The sequence below is a fragment of the Temnothorax longispinosus genome, chromosome 9 (genome assembly GCF_030848805.1).
Source record: "Temnothorax longispinosus isolate EJ_2023e chromosome 9, Tlon_JGU_v1, whole genome shotgun sequence".
NCBI lineage: Eukaryota > Metazoa > Arthropoda > Insecta > Hymenoptera > Formicidae > Temnothorax > Temnothorax longispinosus.
In genome coordinates, this window is record NC_092366.1 from 3645975 (window position 1) to 3672831 (window position 26857).

The 26857-nt window shown below is 39.4% G+C and overlaps 1 protein-coding gene across 3 annotated transcripts in view; it reads right to left on the bottom strand.

Moving 5' to 3' along the window:
* Nucleotides 1–26857, bottom strand: part of Fur2 (furin-like protease 2) — a 329013-nt gene that overhangs the window by 81042 nt on the left and 221114 nt on the right. The gene's annotated exons all lie outside the window — the stretch shown is intronic.

The window sequence follows — 26857 nt, forward strand, 5'->3', positions numbered from 1 at the left end:
AGATTATGCGTACAAAATTGTAGATAATTTTGTAAAATAAAACAAATTAAAAAATATGTAGGTATATATATAATATAGTCCTTCACTCTGCTTTTTTGTTTCTCTCACTCTTTTCGTTAAAACAAAATAAAATTTTCAATTTTTGTAAGCTATAATCGCAAGCGTGTGTTATTTTTAGTTCCAAATTTCTACGGTAAACGCAATTGCGTTTCAGCATGCCTATAAGTACGCCAAGGGTTAATTCGTCCCTGTCGGAGTTAAGGCGCTCGGAGAGCCGAGACCCGAATCTATAATTTATCGAGCTTCGATAGAGACTCCAACAGTCGGTTCCTTCTCTCTCTTTCGCGGTCGACTGCTGTCTCCAGCGTCGCTTGGAAATTTCTCGCGAACCATCGGCGAATCGGGCGAGCTCCGCTGCATGGGCATTTAAAGCATTTGCGGTAGCTGCTGCACTATCATCCTGACCCCTTCCCGAATGCGATTACCTAAACCGATTTATGGCATGGGCCGAATAAACTCGACGCCGAACATTTTCATAAGGATTAACGGGCCAACGCGAGCCGGTCGCTCCCCAGGAAGTCTATAACACCGTATAATTCGCAATAGCCGAGTAGAAGCACAGCGATTTCTGCCGCCGCGACGAATATTTGACCCCGAAGCGTCGACCGCGATTATTGGTCACCAATAAATCTTATTTAGAGTAGTTACGAAGAATTTACGCCATAAACGTCATTTAATAGATAGCTAAGAAGATAAATACGCCAATAGATAGAAATATAATATACGAGTATGTATTACGCGTGATGTCTGTTTTCAACAAGGGATAATGGGCGAATTAATCACGCTTCATGCTATATTTTTCGGTTGTACTTCATACTTTTTACTTAAAATATAGATGTTTATCTAATTCATTAATTACCAATATTGTATAATATTGTTTTTATACTTATTTCTGTATTTATGATAATTATTTTTACACACTATGCATATCATTTTAATTAGTTAATATAGTTTCATTCTATAATATTTTAGCGTTAACTTTAATAATGTTAAGATATTTTCTTTTTATCAAGATAAATATGAAAATCAACTTTGTGTAATGTCACTTTTACGCTAATATTAGATTTTCTTTTAACTAAAACGATTCTTGAAAATATTATATTGCAATAACTTATTGAGTATAGTTACATTATTTCTTTCCCTATTCTTATTAAGAAGATAAAGTAAAAAAGGACGAAAGTTTTCTAAGCATTTCGTATCAATAAAGAGTTGCCTCGATAACATCTCCCGTCTAAAATTGATAAAAATGTTTCCAGTCAACGAGGCGCGAAGCTTCATGGACACTTGATGCAACACTGGTGCCGGGCGTAACATAAAAGCGGCGATTCTCAGAGAGCGAAGTGGAAAACGTCGTCGCCGGAGATCGTTCCGAGCGGAGAACGTATCTCCGGCGAAAGCGGAATCGATAATCCGTCAGAGTCATGGGACGATTTTGACGTCCGGTCTTGGGGGTCGTCATCGTCGTCGTCGTTCCCCGGGAAAAGAGGTTATTGCCGGGCGTACCGTCTTCGAGCGTCCCGATGAAATAAGAACGGCAAGAAGGAGAGCACACGGAAAGCGGAGCGGTGCGCGAGGAGAAAACGGCGAGAGGTACGGCGCCTCCGAGCGGATACGATCCCGGAGGAGCCGGGCTCGATTAGCGAGGCCGTTACTTCCGCGGAACGAGCTTCGTTCCCTGGAAACCGGAAGTTACGACGGGTGAGAGGGAAATGCCGGCAAGCAACACATCGCATCGTTCTCTCCGTTCCTTCCATTCTTCCCTAGAATTTCAATCCCTTCTATCTTCTCGGTGTTATGATCCCGGCGTGGAGATAGGTTTAAACCTTCCTTTGCGCATCGCGCATACATTGCTGCTTCACTTCGCGCGATTTCTACGGATATCTGCAGAAAACAGCTTGGAACAATTTACTGCAAGAAACTATTAGAGGCAAAACAAGTTTGGCGTGCACACCTATAATTTATCAAATAAAAACATTTCTGATTGATTTTAAGCCGGTATTCATAATCAGATCTTATTTCAAGACTGTCTTAAGTAATATCTTAAGATGCTAATGCTCTGTGATTGGTTAATGACACCTTAAGGTTGTACTTAAGATGGTCTTAAATATATTAAGAATCGACTATGAATACCAGCCTTAGAGTCCTATTAATCGTATTTATATTTATAAATACTGAAGTATTAGTTATAAAAAATTGTCCTTATTATCATTTATTTTCTTCACAATTGCTATTCTACCTATATAAGTAGATTACGCAGTAATCTACGACTCGTCCTCTTTATAATTTTGTGATTAGACCTACTTCACTTGTGAAAGAGACCTACTTCAGAGTTCAAGTAAAATTCTCTTATCTATCCATCTGCTCTTTTCTTTTGCGCGTTTCCCGATAATTTGCACGTCTCGTAATATTCTTCGATATCCCTAAGTCGATCTCCCACTCACGATGCCGAACCAATAAAACGCCGAAATAACGAGTCCCGTGTGCGATCTCATTACAAAGAAGGTAATGTCTACTTCGAGACGCGCGTCGAGCGAGCGAAAGAATGGCGCATGTCGGCCGGTCGTTACGAAAGTACGCGCGTCTCGCCAGTGAGCACCTCGTGGATTCTTCTACTTTATTATTATGGCGGCGTAAAGGGAACGAATAATACGTCACAGCCCCGTTCGACGTGAATTATATTTTAATGTCGTAGTGCGAATGGCGGGACGTGCTCTGGCGCGGTTGTAAAAGAAACCGAATGGACGCCGGCGGCCCCGGGTTTTCCACCATCTCGAGAGAATACGCTTTGACTCTCTCCATTCTTTTATTAATTATTTTTCCTCGATTCTCGGCCACCGCTCTTACTCTACGCAAAAATGTTCTTCGCGACTTCGCGAAATCAGGAATTCGGAGATAAAATATTGTCCAAAGGGTGTATATTCATTTATCACAAGTTAATGCCAGGAATTAAATCTCCCTAGGAAAAAAATCAGTATTAAAATATTCAAAAGCATTCGCTATTAAAAGAAAAATCAATGACTACAACGCCGCTTATTATTTCCTGAAAGAGAACGGACGGTACTTTTGTCGAATCGACGGACTAATTATAAACTTTTTCCAAGACCTATTATGACCGTTTTAACCCTGGCTATTAATTCCACTAGATAATTAACTGAATAAAAAATTTCTACGGGTATATCTCAAATTAGTTCTAAACGTCAATCGAATGTGTGCGGGAAAGAGTAAGCGCCCGTATTATATGACAGATTTTGTTATATAAAAAGAAATTTGTGAACTTTCGCGAGGAACACGATGAGTTCGAAAGACATGTGAAAGGATATACGAGGCACGCGAGTTACCGGACTGAAATATTAACCCGTCCGCCAGTTTGACACTCTTCATTTACGCATTACATATGCGTTTTCCACGGCACTCTCGCGAGTTTATTCCTGCCGCTGACACGATTAATGCGGCCGATACTTTTTAATCTCGCGTATATGTAATGTCGCGCGGTGTATGATTTAAGAACGGTCGGTCGCCGGAGATCATCTACAATGTATGCTCTCTGACGGTAACCAGCAGCACACATTTCGAACAAATTTTATTTTACGTAAAAAATTGCATTTCGTATTTTGAATACACGGAAACGATTCCTGGCGGAAAGATTTGTAGACATTCTACATCGTAAATAACATATATTCAAACTTTATACTTTAAAAATAGTAATTTTATAATATACATACTTTTTATCATTTGTATGTATTTTTTATTTATTTAAAAACTTTCTTGTAAAATTTGGTTTAACGAATGTCTGTTAACATTATTCTTGTTAATTTCCGGCTTATTAAAATAACAATTGTTATTTTAATATATACAGTCACATAAATTGGAATATATAATATTATTTTAACCCAGATTTACAGACTTCTCCGAATACTCAGAAAATTTTGCCTCGCTCTGACCTGATTTTGTCGGCCCACGCGTACACCAACGCGATTTAATACGGCCGATACTTTTTAATCTCGCATTCGTATGATTTAACAACGGTTGGTATATATCCGGCAGGATTTTCGCCGTAAGTGATCCGAAATGTATTTCCCATTAAGTCTGATTACTATACTAGGCATGGTAGTGAGAGAAGGGAAAAATTGGCAGTGGTGAGATGAACGCTCTCCCTCTCATTCTGTCTTTTCAGCATAGTTGGACGAGAATGTTTACGTCCGATCATCAATGTCGTACATAAAAGCGAAATACGTTCCGCGAAATATCCCGCTGTGCGACCTAGCCGATACTTCCGATGGGGTAATTACCCCTTAAAAGTCTCGATATCCACATCGAGCATCAAAGAATTTTCGTTTGCATTCAGCAATATTACCGTTGCTCGTGAATGCGATTTCCGGCGTGTTTCCACGCGCTTTGCTCTCGCAATTACCCGCTTGCCTACCGGTAACCGATCCGCGCAAATTCCTCCGACGAAACGCGCGTTTAATGACGCTGACGTTCTTGCGCTCTTTTTCTTTTCGAGTTTCATTTAACTGCCGCGCGATTTAACTTTCCGCCAACTCCTGGTGAAAAGCATTCTCGTAGAACGAATGAATTTTCGTTGGCGTAAAATCCGTGCGTGATGGCGGTTACGGGCAGGTATGTCGGTATAATTCATCGAGAGGGAGAAAGAGCGCGTTTAATTACTCGTCGTTACCGATCTTTCGCTCCACGTTAATTCAAGGGATTACATCAAAGCGGCAGCTTTACCTTTCACGAATCGTTCACGAATATTGATGACATTCTAGTTCTCGTGTTAATTCGCCATTTTTTATTTTTTTACAAAAACAATGTTCATTTACAAGCTGCTATTCATATTACAACGTTTATTCACAAACTGCTATTCTGGTTTTTTCATCATGAATAATATTTATATATTCTCGTCTTAATTTTAAATATACCTACTTCTCTCCTAAGGGTCTTTAGTCGCGTTTTATAATCGTCTGAGAGTACATCGCTTAACATTTTATACACAGAAAGTGTAAAAACTGGAAGCAGTTTTAGTTCTAAGAGTTCCTTAATCACCTTAATGTATCACAGCATTTTTTTTTAAATAGCTGTCGATAACACATATCGATTATTCAATATATTGTAATTATTATTTTAATTTACAGTGTTTTTTAATACGTTTTCACATTTTTACATAGAAACCATATCGCAGAAATCTTATCACAAATAATTTAATTATTGATAATATTCAGGTATATTGAGATATTATTAATTAATAAGTTTAATTTAGCTATTTTAAAGTATTAATTGCATTGTGAAAAATGTTATAAAAACATCATCCGTAGTTTTTAGTTATAGAAAAGAGAAAAATGAAGATAACTTATTGAAAACAAATCGAACTCTTAAACACCGAATTTTTCATCTTAAAGCGTCATTCTACCGACACAATATCTTGTTATATCGTTATCTATTAAATAGAGGCGCACACAAATGTATAACTTGTCGAGCTTGTTACATTCGCTCGCGATATCGATTCTCTCTCAATGCGGGTCACCGATTTCCTTCTTAACGATAGCGACAAGAAAAATGGATTCCTTGAGAACTCCTGCTTTCTGTCTCTGCACTCCGGCGTACGGCCATCAATCAGTACCGCTTGTTCGACTTAGTAAACCAATTAGACTAATTAGGAGCTTGCCATTTACGAATGTCAACCGAAATGGATCAATGGCGAAACACACAGCGACACGTGACGGATCCTTCAACTCCCTACGACGAGAAAGAGGGAATTCAATATTAATGGACGGATCACTGTGTCAGAGAATTGTTCGCAAACTATCTCCCGCTCCGGTCTACAAGTTTTTACGAAACTTGTGGAGGAAATAAAGCTAATTCTGACATATATTTTTCCTCTTCTTCGATTTCAGGTTTAGAAGCTAATATTATTCTGCAAAATTCCGTTTAAATGCTATTGAGAATATAAAAGGTTTTTCTAATAAAAATTTCTCAATTGCAATTGAAAAATAAATGTTCAAAAGTAGAAAAATATTTTCCATATATATTTAAAGCGCATTATAACTTGAACACGCTATCCGTGTCCGAATGCGTTTTAAAAAAGACTTCTGAATAGCTTTGGTTATAAAGTTCCCGTTCTTCGTTCTCGCGCAGGAGTTCTCCGGCTGGCCACCGTCGTCTCTTTCTACTAGAAACAGTAGCACTACTCGTGACTGTCTGCTTCTACGGAAACTTCTGCCTAGATACACCAGCTTGTGCCATTCTCGAAGTAGAGACGTATGATATCATCAAAATTGTAAGGAAGAGCCACACGAGAGAAATGTCTCTATAGTAAGAAATTCGATACTTTTACTCTTGTGATAATTGAGTTTATCGTAAATATGAGTAAAAAATTTTATCTCGAAAAAATATGCTTTAATTTGAACAGCACATTTCTCTTAAGACATGAAACGTGTATAAACAAATGCAATTTAGTTTACTTTAACTTCCTTGTATGTCTTTGGAGTAAGTGAAATTATAAATGTAAAAGATATATAGACCACTAAAGCGAATATTTCTTTGAAGATGTAATTAAAAAGTTCAAAACCAGAATTGCATTAGAAAGTCAAATTTCGCAAATACATCTCAGAGAAGATAGCTCTTCAATAAAAGATCCTCCATATTGCTCAATATACTAATAAGTAATAACAGTACTTTTTATGATTAATATATAATATTTTAAGTCATTTTTTATATTACACAACATCACAGTTAAAGCGCCGGAGTTTTGTAGATGATGTTGTCCGGAAAACTTGAAACTTCTCATGCGAAAAAGGGAATTGTACGAAAGGAAGATTCGTCGATCCGATTTTCACTTTTCGCCCGATCCTCGAGACCCGAAAAGAATCAGGACGCGGGAGATAAATCTACGAGCGAGCTGCAAGCGACAGAGTGATGCAAGATATAGGATTCTGGGACGCGCATTACCTGAGAAAGGGCTTTCTGAAAATTCGTAGGTAGGTAGGAGTTGCCGACGTGTTCGTAAAATTTCATTTTACGACAGCCTGTCTACCGGAACTGTTCCGTCGTAATTCGCGCGGGAGCAGCGCGAAATTGATTCTTATTACGCGCATCACTCGTTTAGTCCGCCGCAATTGCGATACAGGATAGTGGAGATGCTTCGTTAATGAAACCCTCGACAAGCCATAACGAAAGCTATATAATATGTGGTGGATGAAGATATAATCGACGTCGAGCAAATTATCCTTCGTTAGAAGCGTTACGAAGAACGCTTCGCATTAATCAAGATTATGGTTCGATTATCAACTTAATTGCAAAATACGATGCGTCTAACATTGTAGCGAATAATTTGAAAGACCATAAAGTATGATTTGCGGAAAACTGCGGGATACGTAAATACAGTGAAAAAAGAGATAATCAAATCGTTTGTCGCTGAAGAAATATTGGAACATAAATTTACAATAAACTCTAAATTGGAACGTAAATTACAATAACACAACTTTTCGATTTGTATTACGTAGTCTAATGTTACACAACACAACAAAGTATAATCTTGTTTGAACCAACACAGATAATATTGTGATTGGATCACAACAAAGGTTTGCCAAGAGCAGCTTTAATCCTTAATTGGCTAAATGAGATCCCCTAAAGGCTCAGAAGAGCAAATATTACTTCCCAGTTAGTTTAAGGGTTAATACTATTAAAGCCTTTGACATAGCCATGCAATCGCTAATACTTTTGTATAATTTAATAAATGTATCTATAATTAACTTCTACAACGTAGAAATGTGTATTGTATTATGCTTTATTTTTTTTTTTTAGAAAAAATAATCCGACTGTATAAAACACACGTCAAAGTAAGATATTAAGTACGAAGTAAACAGAAGTCTCCGTGTGGCTTCACTGGCTCCATTTTATTTCTCGCCTCTGGAGAGAAAATTTATCATACGACAGCGTCACGAAAGTTCGCGCAATTAAGCTAATATTGGTGTCTACATAATTAACTCTGGCAATACCAAGAGCGAACAAAAAGTGGCCGGCTAGTTTTAATCGTGATCTGCGCGGCGCACTCATATTTCATAATAATCGTTTATCTCAATATTATGGTTGACTTTTACGCATTTAATATACCTGTTAATGCGTGAAAGCCATAAATCGTCAAGTTTTCTTGCGGAACTGCTTTCCTTTTGAGATTAAAGGAGACATACGCTTTTCTTTTATAATTCAAGAAATGGAATGGTAAACTTTGAGGCTCGTCTCATTTATTGAAAACATAAGGAGTATTCAATTTCTTTTATGACATCAACGGACAGAGAAATATTCTTCCTCGTTGTAGCGCACGTAATCAAGAAGAGAAGGGTCAGTGGTTCTAGAATTAATAGAATTTTAAAAATGCATCGCGCACTTTATTAGTATACAACAAGAATTGTGTAATACTCTCGAATGTATACTGGATATCGTTCTAGATACAGTTTACATTTTAACTTGCAATGCTTTGTGCTCAACTTTCAATTTCTCCATGTTTCTACTTTTTCCACTCGTGCCATTTTATTGTATTCCTGATGTTTATTGCCTTGCTTTATCAATATGATCTATATTACCAATTTATCCTTTTTTCGTTTTGTCAATATTCCCGGTTTGTATTCCTATTGTTTACAAGTTGGTTATGTGCTCTTACGAAATGAGTCGTTTCCAGAAAGCGAGTTAAATCCTTTTATTTGTTTATTATAAATCAATTAATTAGCAATTTGTCAATTTAATATTTTCCTTATTAATTCTAATTTTTCTAGTCTTTTGTTATAAATAAACGATAAAGACAGCTCGAAGTGAATTTCAAATTATTAAATTTAATTTTCCTCGGCATTAACGAAATAGCAAATCGGCCATTTCGCCATCCGTCTTGTCTTCGACGGCGCATCAGCCGGGGGTTTGCAAAGAGAGGAACGACGAAGCAAAGGGTAAAGAGGGAGAACACGTTGACGTATGCGATCCGGACATTCCGTGCCGTGTCGATACAGCCCGCGGGCGGCACGTGACACCAAACATTGGCCGCAAGCCAAAACTAATTACAACGGCCTCCATTCTCCTCGAAATGCCTTCTATCCCTGGCCCTCACCCCTCCGAGTTGTGAGGGGACGGCGGCATCATGCAGCACGAGCTCGCTATCGTCGACATCGATGTGGTCCACGTTCCGTTCTCCTGACGATGCGAATCGATTCTTGTCTTATCTCCTTCGCTTTGTCTCGCGAAGTTCCCGCCTCCTTGCTCGGGGAAACTCGGTCAGCGAGCAACCGCATCAAGAAGATTCGGGGTGGTCGTACGGTCCGAGAAGGGGAACGAAGGAGCGGACGAGAGGAAGACCAAGAAGAGGCAACGAGGAACAAAGGTCTGTGCGATTCGAGCGGGCGGAATTAGCATTTTAATTGAATCCGCGAGTTTCGGGCGTCTTTTTTCCTCCGCTGAGCAGCGTATGTGTATATATACGTATCTATATTATCTGTTCCCTGCAGAAGCTGACTGGCCCGCGCGCTGCTCTTCGTCTTCTCGTTAAATCATTATATTGGTTTGCTTGATATATTGAGAAGCACAGAGCGCAAGAAGCCACGATCGGAAAAATTCAACGATATCGATGAAACTGTCGTTTGCATCTGCGCGAAAAAGTGCATTATTGTTTCGTAACCCTTGTAACTGAAGCGCGCTATCCTCGCGTCGGTTGCATTCGAGAGAAAAGGTAAGAATCTTATCGAAGAGTCCAAAGTTCAACGTTATCAGAATTATCGTTTCGCGCTGGATAATCGCTGCCGTTACGAGAGACGGCGTTAATAACTGTGGGGATATTCGCGCGTGAGAGAAAGGGAGAGATACGGCGCGTGTTATTTCTCGGCAGATAACGCGCGCCTTCGTTCTCACATCGGAACAGCGGAAGTGACGCGGCACAGATTGCGGCGAGAGAGAGCTGCTATTTTGTCGACGGCATTCAATTTCCATTTCCATTCCTGAATATTTCAAAATACCGAACGCGGGTCACTCCATTTTGTTAATTAATTCGGATATATGGACGCGGTGGGGCGAAAGTTCTCGGTGCTAGGTTTGATCGATAGAGCGAGCACTGCCCACGATATGACCGCACAAAAGCGAGGCCACATTCCCGCCGTCGTTGTATCGCCGGGGAAACGATATCTTTTACGCTCGATCTTTATTCGTGCTCGTTAATCCGGACATTTTTCCAATGTCCGATTTTAAGATCCACCGCGCACCGCGTCCTGTCGTTTCAGGATGCACTAAAGGCAGAAACGTTATACTTAACGTTCAAGCGTTCGAGCGGAACGAACGAATGACACGAGAAAGAAAGTCGGGGCACACGTTTCCTGTGTTTAATTTCACAAAATGTTCTTTACATTTTGATAATATTAATTATTCATTAAGCTCCTGTTTTAACTTGACATAAGTAACTATGTAGCAGTATGTAAAATTAAATATCAGATGAAAAATTATACGTCAGCTGTCACATACATATTAATTATTTCTTCCAAATTTTGCCCCTAAAAATTTAATTTTTGACATTTTGACTGATATATTTATAATAAATTATAATAAAAGGTTATATCTAACAATGAGTAAACGACAAAAATTACATTTAACGCAAATAAAAGTTTAAATTAAAATTATTAATTATTCAAAATTAATTGGAAAATTTTGTTCGATATCTCTACCTCTGGCATTTATAAAAAAAAACGTAAAGTTTCAATGCAGTGCATGAGATTAAAAGATAAAATATTTAACCCGTATAATACAATATATTTCTATACTTTTAAAAAATTAAACGAGTGGTTTGGATATATGAGATGAGATATGTTGGGCTGGAGAATCAATCTCGAGTCTTCCTCAAACACAGAGAGAAGTAAATCTTAACGGGGAACTTATTTACTATACGTCTACCCTTGCTGAACATGACGCGGTTTCGTGGCTCGGAACAATGTTGGGGTTCAAGCGCGTTGGCGGATGAGATTTACCGAGGTACGAGATCAAGGTTACGTCAAGGCATAATGGTGACCCCGAGGAGATTCAATGATCCACGTAGGACGGCGCTATGTCGTCCACGACCTACGCAGCTGTAGGAAGTCCTCTCGACATGAGCACATAGATCACGAGTCAGCACGTGCGATTACATTTATGGAGCAGTAACACGTGTGCGAATGGATCCCGTCGATCGATATCGTGTTATATCGATCGTCGAGATCGCTAAACGAGTTAGAAAGATAAATGCACGTAACAGAAATGATAAAAACTTAAATTCTGAACGGTATTTTGGGTTTAACAGCTCATTATTAAATCGCACGATATAATGTGGTTGATGTTAATTTATTCAATTGGATACAACTAAATAACCTATACGATTATCCATAATGAATCCATATTAAGTAGTAATAACTAGTTAACGTCACTGAAATTAACATTTGCTAAATAACATTATAGATTAATACACAAATTTATACAAAATATACATAAGAAAAATGTAACATAATTGTACAATTCATCCTTTGTTTCCTTTATGTATTCCTAAAAGATCTTTTTTGAATTATACGTACTTTCATCTATTGTACGATATATCGTATCCTTTTAACAAAATGTGCACAATTTTCGAATCTTTTAAATGCAGTTTTCTCAAGAGATACTGCGTATGCTCTTTTCAGAGGCACCTTGGATCTCGTTCGATTTAGATCTGTCTGCTTCAGACAATATTTCTTTGAGTTGCTTTGGGACTCGGTTCACGGTTAAGCCTGTATTGTCCGGCCCAGACAGGGAAGACGTATTTGCATATTCCACAAAGCGATTTCGCAACTTTTCCCGCACGTCTTGCTCGTCCGTCCGCTCAACTTTTATTCATAACGAAAGGCAGAAAGCTGCGAAGTCGCTTCGCTGGAGTATAGGTCGCGGAAACGCGTGTTCCAGCTATATTCGCGCGCGCCGATCGGCTGAGCAAACTCAGCGATCGATCCTGACAGATACAAATTCGCCCCTTCAAATTCGACGAGCGTTGAATTTGCATGGCGGAACGATAAATGCGCGAATTGAGGACAGCCGAGGAACAACTATCTGTCGGATGAGACGGGAATGTTAGCAAGGAAATCTCTCCGTCACCGGAATTTCCGGAAATGGAGAGTAGCCCGTGAAAACAGAAGAGCCAATCGGCCTAGCGCCTAGCTATGTGATACTTTATTAGTATTCGACGGGATTCTGCAATGTATTCTGAATCCTTTTATCGTTCTGAATATCGTGGCTCTTTGAATCGAAAGCTGTCTTTTCTCCGTTTCTTTCTTTCCCTATTATATTTCTTTTTGTCAATTTATATTTTATAATTATAATTGTTTTATTCGAGTCCCTATGTTAATGTTATCAATGTCTCTCTTCGCTCTCGTTCCCCCTATATTTGTTTTATACTTTAAGCACTTTAATTATTAATTTTGATCACTTATTGATATACATTATCCAAATTAAATTTATTATATAACTGTTATTAGTTAATTATCAAATTACTTATTATATATGTATTAATATATTAATATAAAATATGTTATTATTATTTCTGCAGTGTCTTTGACATCTTTAGGTGTGTGACTTACTTCCGAAGCAAAACAAATCCCTATCTACTTATACATAATGTACCGAAGGAAGCTATTTATTGACGAACGAAGGAACCCTGTCGTCACTATCGTTTCCGGGGAACGTTTGTTTGCGTCGGAACCCGCGGCGGAAATCCCGTGAAAGCGTCAAGGCCTATCGGGCCTGCAGGCCCTCCCGGGGCTTTATCACCTAGCGACGCGGGGAAGCTTCTGCCGTTGCCTTCGTGGGCGTAGAACGTCGGGACGCCGATGGATGGATGTATACTGACGACCGTACGTATACCGTGAAGTCCGCGCGGGCGATGCAAATTTACAGGGTGACGGTAAACACGGCGGCCGAGCACATAATTCACTCGGGCGCATACTTGGCAGAGCGCATACACGCGTTTACACTCGGCGCGACGGATGGACGAGGGAGCTCGGTACCGGATCCTCGGCCATATATACGGACACCACGCGCGGTACATGTGGTCGTGTGTGCACGCATGTACGTACGCACGCACGCACGCGCGTAATGCAGTACTCCGCTCGGCGCCCCAACAGACCGTTCACCTCCGCGAATATTAAGCGACTGATTTATTATCTCCGAGCTGGAGCTCGTAAGTCGCCTTCTGTACGCTTCGACACCTCGAGCCGGCCTGGACCCGCGAGATATATCATTCTAACTTGGGATATTTCAGAAGATAATATTTGGTCGTTTTAAAGAGGAATATTTCGGATTTGTTCTTCTAGTTGAAGAAATACTTTAATATTTTTTAAACTTAGTAGCAATTTATATATAACAATGCAGTTTGTATAATTCCTTTCAAACTATTATTATAAGCGCGTTTAAATATATATATATATATATATATATACATGTGTGTGTTTATTATAGTTTCAGCATTGTTTTAATTATCCAAAAAAAAAAAGTGTTTCCAATCACAACTTTAGGTTTATTTAATAGTATCGTATCTTACCGGAGATTATTACCCTCAACTATACAGAATATTAAAAATAATTAAATATTAGGCTGCCGGAATTGTAATTTTTTCCAAGAAGATTCCCCCCCCCGGGAAACATCTATAGTTGTTTAAATGAAGTTAGTTGCGCGATGGCTTGATATTCAAGTCACGTAACATTTATACGGGGAAATAAAGAAGTTAAGTCAATTCGAAACGATATCCTCAGTTGTCAGCTGTTTGACAAATGGAAACGTGAAATTTCACCGTGCATTCGCACACAATTACATATTACATGCATTTTTCTGTATTTCACCGACCTTCGGTTAAACGTTGCCAGATGAAAGGAAGTCTAAGGTATTCCGGAACTACTCTTTCATTCGGTGCACGTCACGTTGATGCACGCCGGGCGTTCCGGGATCAGAATAAAATTCCACATGGCGCGTTTCATATTTTATAAACATACTACACGGCCTGCGTGATCAGACGTAGTGACGTAAAACCCTCACAAAAGAGTATAACCTAGAAAAATATTTTAATTACGTTGTCGCAATTTACGACCGTGTTATTCACCATGTCGGTCACGTAATTCAAGAAACGCTGTATTGCGTAATTAAGGCGATGTCAACAAGACCGTAAGCGACATAAAGAAATCATCTTACAAGCAAAATCAGGGAATAATATTGTAGGATACGGTTTAAGTCGTTAATACTTTGTATTCGCGCGATAGAAATTTTCCAATAAAATACTTTTTAGGAGTATTCCTCTTTTTCGTCTATAATATTTTTTGTTACGGTATGTTCCCCATCGCTAATGTAGTTATCAATGCATCGACGAGAAAAAATGGATAGTCCATAATGGATTTCTCATGGTAAGTGATACGATCATCCGGAGTATATGAAATGCTTTATGCCACTCTGGCACTATCACGTTCCGGTTTCCGTAATAGTCGGAACCAGGTTATTGGACGATGATAGGCACGGCGCCAATATCCCTCCCTTCACCCGTCCGCTATACATTTGCACGCGAGAATACGGCTGACTTAGTTGACCTAAAAATTAAGCGATCGCCATAATTCAATGGTAAAATATATCGTGCCTCCCGGCGGGATTAAATGACATTCGTATTATCGTCGATCAAAATAAAGTGCCATGGAATATATGAAACGTATAACTGCAATTAAGACCAATGCTCGATCGCGAATTGGTCGATTTGGATTAAAACAGCATTATTGAAACACAGTATTATTTGGATTAAAACAGTATTATTTAAAAACTTATACCATTTAAAAGAGACGAAAAGTTTGTATTTGATATAATTACGTTTATCTCGCGATATAGGACGGTGCGCGATGTCATTTATAAACGCTCCGGATTCGCGACCTAATTAACCGTGGACAGCATAAAATATTTTAATCACGTAAAAGCAGAAAGAGGACCGACACGCGCATTGTAATAATAAATTCACATTTGTCGAGTCAATACTTGCGCTCTAAAATTTAATTTCATTCGTTAGCATTAAACTCTGTAGTAAAGAAAGATAACGGGGGCTTTATTAGCTTTTTATATCGACCTGAAATTAAAACGGTTTGTCCTTTAATACAGACAACGAAATTTTGAAGCACGATATCTGAATACTGTATGATTCGTTCACTATTCCATTGTGTCGTGCGCGAATTAAATATTTCTGACGAACAACTCGCTCTCGCATCCGTCATTTCTTATCGGGGGGCAGTCCAACGACGGACGCGCGTTGACGCTTCAGCGATGAAAAAGGAGCGCGCGCCTGCGAACGATGCTGCGACGTGACACAATTGCGCGCGATAAATAAATAGTCTTTCATCAAGCTAATTGAAGGTAACGTAGATTTTGGTGGCGCGAACACGTCAGAATTTCATTTCGCAAAGGCGCAATACGACGCATCAACCGCGAGAGCAGCCGGAACAATTGCGTTACGTCTCAATGGGAATTATTTAAATTCGCGAGAAAGACGTCAATGCGTACGTAGGAGACGCAAAGAGCCGCGCCATATATACATCCCGCGCCACGCGGCAGACAACCGATGTAAATTACAACGCTGCCTAAATATAGAACGCAAACACCGGCGAATCTTCCCTCCGCCAGCTATGGCTATACATTACGAATGTGCGAGTACGCATTTCGCTAATTATTCTATTGTGCCGACTGTTCCGATAGATTGTACCTCGTTAATGCGCAACTGCGCATCCCTCAGCATAAATTAAAATCCCCAACTCTCTTTTAATCGCGAGCTCAATTCCTCACTTTAAGAAACGTCGGTAGGTAATGTTCCTAAAAGTCTAACTTTCCTCCGGACATTAATAATAATCATAATCGAGAAATAAATGTGACTTCTTAGAAAATAAGAATTAAAATTTTAACGTTCGATATTAAATCTCTAGCTCGATTGGAAGATATTTACAATTGCATTCTTGTCGAGACCGGATATCGATACGTTCAATATTCTAATACTTATATCTGCCTGCCTTTCACTCTCGCGTCTTTATACGATTTTAAATTTTGAATGCAACGAATCTCTTTCCCTCAGTTATTTTCATATGCAAGTAATCTTTTTATAATCTTGAACTTCGCAATGCATTTCTACTGTGCGATTATTCAAAAAGAAGTCGATACCTTATACATTCTCGTATCCACGCGTCGCCTTTGAATAACTCCAACTGTACACTTTTTCGCCGGATGAAAATCTTGAAAGTGCTAACGCGTCGATGCGATAAATCGGCACAAACGCGCGGCACGACGTGATTTACCGCTCGCGGACCTCCAAGTTTCTCTCTCGATAACTGGCAAATATTCCCAGCGTCCGTTCCCGCGCGAAACTTGTGTATTTGTGTTTGCTATTCATGTCTTGCCAGCCAGCGCGCGTGCTCGTTTCTCCCTTCAGCCGCTGAATGCGGCGATGAAACAACCGGCAATATTCGCCGGACGAGAGAGGAGGCGAGAGAGTGCTGGAACTCGCAAACGAGGAGGGCCCGAGGTACAAGGGCCGACGGGAAACGGAACCGTTTCCGCGCCGGGTTCGCCATTTGCAAAGGAAATTAAACGATTCCGCGCAATTTGCTTGGACGCGAAGCACGAGGCGCACGCTTGCCAGCTCCCCCCGTTCGCCTTACGTTCGCGAGTTACAGGGCCCGCCCCGGTTACCCTCTTTCCCTCGGAGAGTAGATTACACCCTCCCCATAAAGATATTAGAATGTGAAACTCGTGAAAAGTTATGCGCGTCGTAATCGCACCAAGGCCCCGTAGTTAAAGCCGATTCAAAGCTTGCGCTTTAAGCGATTTCCCGCGACAATGACGTTATCTCTCTTCGCTGGCGATGTAATCCTCTTTGCGCGCCTCAGGACCATCACCGGAAAATTATCGCATCACTCCGTGTGTAAGATTGAAACGTTCTATCAACCCTTTACAGGCCATCGCTTAATTCCCCACGTAGCCGCCGAGATGTCTGTACAGCATTAGTAATAATTATCAATTTTTTTAATATCACAAAACGTGTTATCATATCGATAGCAACAAGTTGATGTAATTCTATGTCACCCAATTAACTTAAACTCGTTGTTAAATTTAAAATTAATTAATTAAATCTATTTGTCATTGGTACATTATCGAAAGCCATGTTTTCCAATAATTAGAGGTACTGACAAATCGTAAGGCCAATCGGTGTGATTGTCACTTCGAACTAAATGTGACACGAATTAAATGAGAACAATGACTATGGAGAACAATGTGACTTGTGTAAGCTTGCTTTAAATATTAAATTATCAGATATTAAATAGCATAATGAATAATTATGCACGTGCAATATGTTACATGAGCACAAAGCGCTTTTATAAAATTTTATCTTTGAATTTCTACAGACACCGATTAACCGTGATGTATAATGTCTAATAAAATTCATTTAAATCTAAAATATTCAATATTACTGCAATAATTCGTGCAATCACAGACGTAACATTTCATGTACAAAGATTGCAATATCATATATAAAGCGATTACTCGTTTAAATTTAAACATGTACAAAAATTAAGCAAAAACACAATTATCATACATTTTTTAAATCATATAATGTCAAACATAAAAAAAATCAAAGTAAGAAATAAACACGTTCATACTTTGTATTTAATGTCGCAGTATATAAAAGGAATGCAGCTATTTGTTCAAGTTTTAAGTAGTTTTAAGTCTAATGTTCATATAGAACTTAGAATAGTACTTAAAATTAACACGGTACTTAAAAATATTTATTAAACGTAGCTAACACAATTTTTCTTTCTAACAGACTTCATATAAAGTTTCCTGTACATCGTACGTTGCACGAATTACGTTCTCTAACCCGGAGTTATTCGAGAATGTACGAAATCTCCCTAAATTGCCGGATCTCACCGGCGTGTCGGCAAAATGCATCTACCTTTCGGCGTCCCGTCGCGCGGCGTCCGATCACAATAAACGGCCGACGCGTTACACGCGGGGCTTTATTTCTCATTAAGCTCCTCGGCGTACCGTTGGCGCGTACCTCGCGGCACCAGCGATGCTTTTCTTGGGCGAAGCATTTTAATGAAGAAAGTTCGCCCGCTCGCATAAAGTGCAGGCGCAAACTATTACATCACCGATAATTGATAACATTTTCCACGTTCCCCCGTTTGTTCGTCCGTTCGTTCGCTCGCTCGCTCGCTTGCTCGAAGATTTTCAGCGTTAAACATCGAGGCTCGAGAGTGCCAGGTTGCTCTCCCGCCTCTCATGTTATTCCGAACTTACAGGAGCACGCGTGTCTGCGTTCTCAGCAAGTTCAGCCGCGCGCGATACTGCAGACGTTGCAGATATTAAAACCAGCATTAAACATCGTTAACGATACGTTACCGCCGGCACGTAACGATCTCCGAAGGCGACGTTTCGTTCCAAGTCGACGAGGCGGAGATTAATTTATGAATCGCAGTTCATTAACGCGCACGTCAATCTCTCCGGAAAAAATTCAGTCGCCACCGCCGGTCATCAGCGGCCTCTCTACCCCGCCGTCAGTACCGATAATCGAATTTATCGAGAAATTTCAATCACTGTGCGTGAACTCGGATGATTAAGAATTAAATTACGCACGCTGTAATGAGGCCGAGCTAAGCGTATATGGCATAATTTTAACATGATGGCGATGGTCACATCGATATTCCGCAAGTATAAATTATTCATCACGAGGTCACGATAAATTTTCATAATTTAAACGCTGTCTTTATGTCGCGATTATAGGTCGATAGTTAAGTATTCTATTCATATATAATTTCTATATTAGTAAAATTGTGTATGTGTTTATATCCACGTGTGTGTACATAACAACAAATTCATTCGTAATCATTATTGCAATCGTTGCTCTCATTAGTAATGTCATACGTTCTGTTCTTAAACATCGTTTTCTCCACTAATTATCAGATAATGAATCCTGCAAAAACTAAATCGTCCGCAAAAATTCAAAAATTCATAAATGATTTCACATTTAATCGCACATTAATTTCCATTCTACTGCGCTTTTTTAAAAGCTAATTTTAACGTGTAATGCAATCATCTTAAAATATTAACTCACCATCTATCTTCAGTCACAGTGGCAGTCCATTCTCGGGATTGACTATAAATCATTTTATCACAATCGCGAATATTTCTGTAATTTTAACTCTCAATTGTGATTATGAAATCTTTGGAACTTCTACTACTTATTTTTCAATGTTGACCAACTATATCTTTTTCTAGAAAAACAAATCTTGATTCTGCACAATTAAATCTGGAAAAACCAAGGAAATACGTAAAAACCAAGCAGCAAGTACGTACATAGTAAAGAGCAATTTTTTTAGTTCTTTTATTTCATATCTGAAAGTAGGAGTCTCTCCATATCCACTAGTGTGTAATGTCCATAGTTAAGGGCTAAGTATTGAAAATTCTAGTTTCTGAAGTATAATGCTACGTTTTCTATTCATCGCAAATTAAAATTTTACACTTTTATCTTATTTCTTCGCATTAAAATTACCCCTCTGATTAAAGACATTCGCAATTTTAAACAGCGCAAAAAAATCATAACGTAACATTTATACTATATACTCGTAATAACCTATTAGGCTTGATCTGTCTATGCTTTCCAAAGTGTAAATCTCGATGCAATGCCATCAATGGCTCGCCGTAACACGCTTGAAACGTATATAATTCATCATTTATCACGAGGTAACGGTAACAATCAATCTTAGGAATCGTGGCTGTCCAATGTGAACGTTGACTTTGGCGTCAACGCGACGCCAAGCCGACAACGCGGGGCGTATTCTATTTGCGATTCGGATGTACTTGTGTACACGGTAAACCGGGTACGCTTGTCCAACACAATGAGGTAGACCATGGTACGCCGTGGACCGCACCACCGTTCACTGAATGGCATAGCGACGGTCGTAAGCCCTCTGGCATCCCCCAGTGCGAGAGAACCCCATTATTCGACTTCGAGATGTGGCATGGCTGAGGCGACAAAGAGAGAGAGAGAGAGAAAGCGAGAGAAAGAGAACGATCTCTCACTCGATCGCGCTCCAGCTCGGCTAATACCGTTAATTACTCTCTCGTCGGACGACGTAGCCGAAGGTCCGTCGTGTACCATCTAACGAACGCTAATTGGACGTCGCCAACGTGGCGTCGTATAACGCCAAGGATATCCCGGTCAATCTGTCCCCATGTCCCGGGTCGGTGTCATCGCTACGATAATGTTGTATCTTTCCATCTCTCTCTCTCTCCCTCCCTCCCTCCTCTCTTTCTCTCTTGATTCTGTACAGTACGTTCAAGCATGGCTGCAAAATTTCCAGCGAAGCATGGTGCTCCCGCTGATTCTGTTACTGTGACGCCAACGGATTTATGGGAAAGGCGATTAAGGCTTGATTCGCGCGCAGACGATGTGTTCCTCGATGGACGTATGTACATCTGCAGTTCGGTCACAATACTGGATTATTCACATTAACGAGTAAGTCTGTAGTAAGCTTAGTTTTACTATCCGAAGGCTTAACCGTGCAAGCTTTACCGGTTGAGAGCTTAAGTTAAATTTCGAATGCGGAATCTTTGGGTGAAGCCCGTATTATCAGAGACAGAAGGGATAACCCGTAAAATTTATGGAGACCGTGTAATTATAATACTTCATTTGTGAGAGTACATATGTTTAGTTGAAAACATGTAATATGTGCAAACAGCTGTACTCTAATATCTGTAATTATACTTTTCTAACAATATTGTTTTTTTTTTTAATAGAAATTTAAAAAATAGAAATTGAAACATACGGAGAAAATAATGCTTATGTTAGAATAGATTTTAGTCGAACTCTCGTTCTATTTTACGTATGACCTAATCATGCTTAACATTTTGCTAATGTATATTTCTTCGTTCAATTATATATACTATTTTATCGCATTTCTAATTAACAGTGACGTAAATTATTCAAAAAGAAATAAAATCCAATTTTCTCTCCCGTAAGCAATTCTTGGTCCTTTTAATTACGACTAATTTGAATAATGAGAGGAAATAAAACTAAAGAAATTGCGCGAAGGGATCGTCGAAGGGGATCTTCATTATCCGCCCTGGTGCGAAGTTTTCCGGGACGGGTTTGAAAATTCGCCGCGTGCTGTTCGATTTTCCATGATTCTCCTGTGCCAGCAAACGACGCGAGGATCGAACCGCTTAATTGGGATATCCGTCATATTCGAGGCCGGTCTATCCCCATAGGTCGAATGGGCAAATTACGAAAGTTTCGTTCCCCCGTCTTACCACGCTAGCTTCCAGTAAGTGAGTACGAGGTATATCGAAGCGAGTCCTATCGAGGCGAGAGTTTCCAACTAATTCACGCGGGATCGTCATACCGGAAATCAAATCGCCCTTCTTCGATGGGAACCTATCCCTCAAAAGGGATTCGGACCGCTCTTTAACGTCGAAGAGACCGAAACCATCAGAGTTTGTTTGGCCAATAAATTACTAAATAATTATATAAAATAAATTTCTAAAATTAGAAATAATCTTTATTGTATTTATTTATTATAGTATTGACTCATATTATTTTGTATATAATTATTATAACAGACTAAGAAAAATATCACAGCTGTTTTAGTGGCAAAATAGTGAAAAAATAGTAATTCTTTCTTCGAATAATTAAGTATTAATAATTAAGTATTGAAATAATCGCAAATCATTACTGTAATTTTAAATATCGAATCTTTTTTTCTTTATTAAGCGATATAAATAAAATAATGAGTTTTAGCTTTCGCTGTCCTGTTTCATCTATATCAAACACTTATAAGATTATTCTTATTCTTTTTATTATTATTTTTAAATTAGATTATTCCTTGCTTCCGCTTTTCCTCAAATGTCTATTGTACTATCACTTACAATTAGAAAAAACGTAAACCTTATACACATACCTTATATACATGTATATAAGATATATAAGCATTCATGATGTGCAAACGTATATATATGTTTCGCAATGCATTGATCTCAGGTCTGTGGGTTCGCTAAACCCAAATGACTATGCGGATCACTCATCCCTACGGGAAAATATCGAACCCCCTCGACTACTAGACGCGGAAGCGCCATCCCTCATCGTACCGAGGACGAAAGCTCGTCTTTTCTCGATCCCAGGTTCTCGATTACAAAGCCTGCCACGGAGCGCATTCGTGCCGGTGTGTTTGCGCGATCTGTCGTTGTCTACGCGCGCAACGCGAAACAATGACTCACTAATTCCGCCGTTCCGTCAAACTCCGCGAAACGGGTGCGGGGGAGGGGGTTCGACGAGCTTACGGGTAGCGCAAGTTACATAATCAATCGGCTCGTTTGTAGCGAGAGAACAACCCCCTTAAGAGCACGCTTTCATCCTCGTCTAACCTGATCGATCCCCCCCCGTTCGCCGACACGGTGGCGCGGCCGCTTTATGTAGCGAATCTCCGATCGTCGAGCTCGATCGGCGAATTTGTATATTAGCTCGACGAGAATTTTCGTCGAGCGCGCCTCCTCCTCGGCTCGTTATCCATTCCATCTTCTCCCCTGCTCCTAGGCCATCGCGGAAGCTGACGTTACGCAAGCCTAATTTGTTTGCGAACTTACGCGATGTACTTTAATAAGGTGCAGGTCGGAATAATTAGTCAAAGCGTCGCGCAGTTGTTATTACGTAAGTTGGGGGCCCTCTTTGATAGGGTACCGCAGGTGAGCTGCCTCTCTGCTTTTGATAAGTATTGCAGATACTGGAAATCGCTTTGATCTTGGAAATTAAACCGGGAAATACGCCGATATTTTAATTAGTCGACAGGTTCGCGAGATATGTGCAAATGTAGTTTTATTCGCTAAAGGACGACGGAGCACGCAGTGTTTTTTTAGAGAAATACCTATATATAAGAGCGTTAATATCAAAACGACCATCTAATATTAGAGCAATTTCTACCATTGCTGTTATGAGCCCCACTTTGACGAATAGACCTCATTCTGTTCAAATAGATAGAGCGAGCATTAGAGACCGTTCGACCGTTTCCGACGAAATTCCTCGATTCCCTTGATTCCTTAGATGACGACTACTCTGCGAATAGGTTTGCAATTCACCTCAATCTGTCCGACACTGACGGTGATCTTATTCGTCGGGAATTGACACGGCGGAAAAGCGAGAACGGTGACGGGAGCTTAATTATTATTGTACAAGTTCATATTACGCGCATTAATAAGGCACGTATCGAGATTATTATTCAAAGTGTTGTAAACCTCATTACGAAAGTTGGAATTTCTGTTGATAGGTATTATGAGTACCGCTTTTAATAGATGCTGCGCGAGAGCTGCAGTTGCGTATACAAAGCGTAATATTACATCAGAAATGAGTAGATTGGATGTTTCATTAGAGATAGAGAAAAGTAGAACCAAATATATCTCTCTGAATACATGGATTAGAGAGACGACATACAAATGATGGTTTTATTTTAACTCAAAACTAATTTACTATATTATTTTTCACATCGTGAGCAAAACAAACTTTCTTTCACCCATTGAGATTTTAGGTTATATTCAAATAAGATTGCTTAAATATTTATTACTTATAAATTCACAAGAAAATCTTACTTTTCTACTTTCGTTGAAATGAGATGTGATATTAAATATTAAATGAATAACAAATAATGCTCAGTTTCAAGAGTTTCTTTAAAAAAAGAAAATAAAGAATGCAATAGAAAATATATCTCAAAGAAAATAATTTTAAAATTAAAGTTGAGATATACACCCTGCGAACTAGATAATCGATCATAAACATATAAAATCACAAAACGGGTATGAAAATATACGAGAAATTATTCTACCTCAAATTTTATAAGGGAATTAAATTTATATAACTATATACGCATCAGTTGACACGAACTGTTAATGCAAGTGGACATAAACTCTGTTAATTCTTTCTCATTACGTCACATATCAAAATATTTTAAAATTTCTGCTGTGACACCGCCTGTGAAAATAATATTTCATTAATGCTTCAACAACTGTAATCCCGTGGAGATATAAGGATTAAATCAATCTTTGTCGCGATGCTCGTGATGACCCTAAGTCAGTCCTGAAAAGCGGAATGACGTGAAACGATATTACCAACGCGCAAAATTCAGGACCGCGGCGCTGCCGTGATTCTTTTCTCAATTTCGATTTTTATTATTTAAGATTCAAGAGGGACCGTCCCTCTCGTTCTCGCAGAAAGATAATTCGGAACGGGTCGCACGGTGGAGAACGGGCTTTTCGACACCGAGGAAAGCGGGAAACGATTCGAGCGAAATCGAGTCGATGCATCAGGAGTGTTCTGGGCATATTCACCCACGCTCGGAGTCGCGCGATATTACACTCGCTCGTTCCTCATTTTCCGGTAGACGTTGCTTTTTTCCCCGGCAGATGCGCGAGCGAACGTCGACGCGAGATATGCTCGACAGCTGGATTTCGATAGGCACGTATGACGACAACCCCCAGTCGTGATTCCCCGGACGAGTCTCTCTCTCTCTCTCTCTCTCTCTCTCTCTCTCTCTCTCTCTCTCTCTCTCTCGACGATTTCAGTAGCTTCCGAAGAGACGCGGCACTTGGAATCCTATCGGAGGAAAGGGGATATATGCATATTCAAGACGTGACATATCTGTGCAAATGAAACAAGATCGATGCGGCCGTTTGATAAAATTGGTTTACGCTCGAAGAGCTTTAAAAGAGAAGGAAACTTTCTATTACGTATACGTTATGAGTCAGTTGTGCTTTTATAGAATCACTGATGATTCCGTACAGTTATTATCTACGCCAATAAGTGGAAGAAATTCGAACGTTATTCATACTGTGCAGTGACTTTAGATCATCTAATTAAGTATGCAAAACAGCGGGATATATCTCTCTCGCTGATATCACCGAAATATCCTAAATCTGCGATTGCTTCAAATGAAATTGTGTTCCAATAGAATATTCTATAAAAGCAGATACTCGTTAGTATCGCGTTAAGTGCTCGCGGCACGAGTCCGGCAGCGTATCTCGACGAAATCTCGCGCTTCTGGCGCGGTCCTCGGTTCCCCCGCGGGATCCCCGTCGTGATAGTCACGTCTCCTCCAGTCGCTCGTGTCGACGACTTCATAATATTCCACCGCCCGTCAGGTCGCGTGCAATCCGCGAGGTGATTACGACTCTCTCGCTCCGGTTAACTCATTAAAGTCTGAACGTAAAATGAAACGAAACACTCCTTTCACGCGAGCCATCCTCGTTCGTCTTGCTTCAGTAATAATTGAAACGGCACTGGAAAACGCCCGGTGCCGAACAAATCCGACTGAAAATTTGTGCGATATCTTATTTGTCGCACATTGGAAGAATAATGTATATTTCGCTTATTGCGTAACTTATGATTTAACATTACTTTCTTTGTGGACGATTCTTCTAATCGCGTGATTATTATACTTTATTTGAAAAAGATACACGATGGAATAAAAGAAATAATGATATAATTTAAAAAAATAATAAATTAAATGTATATATAATGTGGAATAGTAATTTTCAAGTTTTTTCTCAAATAAATAGTTTTTTCAATATAAAGGCTAGTTTTTATGCATTGGACTTCTGTAGTTTATATAATCGACATATATAATTTAGTGAAAGTTCAAATAATGCATATATTTGATTTTAATATTAAGAATATTGAAAAAAATTACAATAGTGTCTGGTTTTATGCGGTAAAACATTTTATTTCTGTTTTAAAAGCTAGCGGTTAAATAGTGTCTAATTTTGATTGTAGCGATCACTTTGTCGGTATTATCGCCGAACTTTCTATTCTTGCGTGCTAATGTTAGCAATAACACACCACCGCCAAGACTTTCATCGCCGTGAAATCGAACAAAGTGCTAAATTAAAAATTCGCGGAAGAAGGCTGATTGCAATATCGATATCGAGTGTGGCGCGTTCGTGCTTTCAAAACCAACGTAGTTATTAATTGGCATCTAACTTTTTGAAAACTCTCGGCATTGTTACTTAAAACGCTTCAAGATTGGAGTATTAAAAACGTACGCAAGTTAATTGGAAAAGAAAAAAGTAGATACATTTTTTTTAGTTTCATGGTTAATAATTTTCGACATAAAAATAATCCGTCAAAAGAAATTAGATTTTGAAATATTTTTATATCCTTTCTTCGCGAAATCGAAATTCATTTCTTTATCTCACGTTCTTTATGGATTCTTTTATTCAGGAGCGTCACAAGAATCTTTCTCTAAATAGGTATAAGAGGTGATCAATAAGTTTCCGCTCGGAGTCGGTAAGTTCAGATAGGTTAAAGATACTTAAAAGTAATTTCCGTAGACCTTAAGACAATTGGCGAACAAGGTTGAAGATGCCGTTGGTAGAAGTGTGTTATTTGTTGTGTACAAGAATCCAATACAGCCTGCTGCGTCATCCGACTGGAATCTACGTCCCTTCAGTGTCTTTTTCAGCGGACCGAAGAAGTGAAAATCGCAAAGGGAGAGATCTGGACTGTAAGAAGGGTTTGTCATTAAGAATAAACGTCTTGGCAATCTCAGTAAAGGGGTAATCTTACTGCACGACACCGTGCGCCCTCATGTCGTAAAGAACAAATTGCAAGCCTTTAAATGGGAGACTCTGGAGAGCACCCTCCTTACAGTCCAGATCGCTCCCTTTGCGATTTCCACTTCTTCGGTCCGCTGAAAAAGACACTGAAAGGATGTAGGTTTCAGTC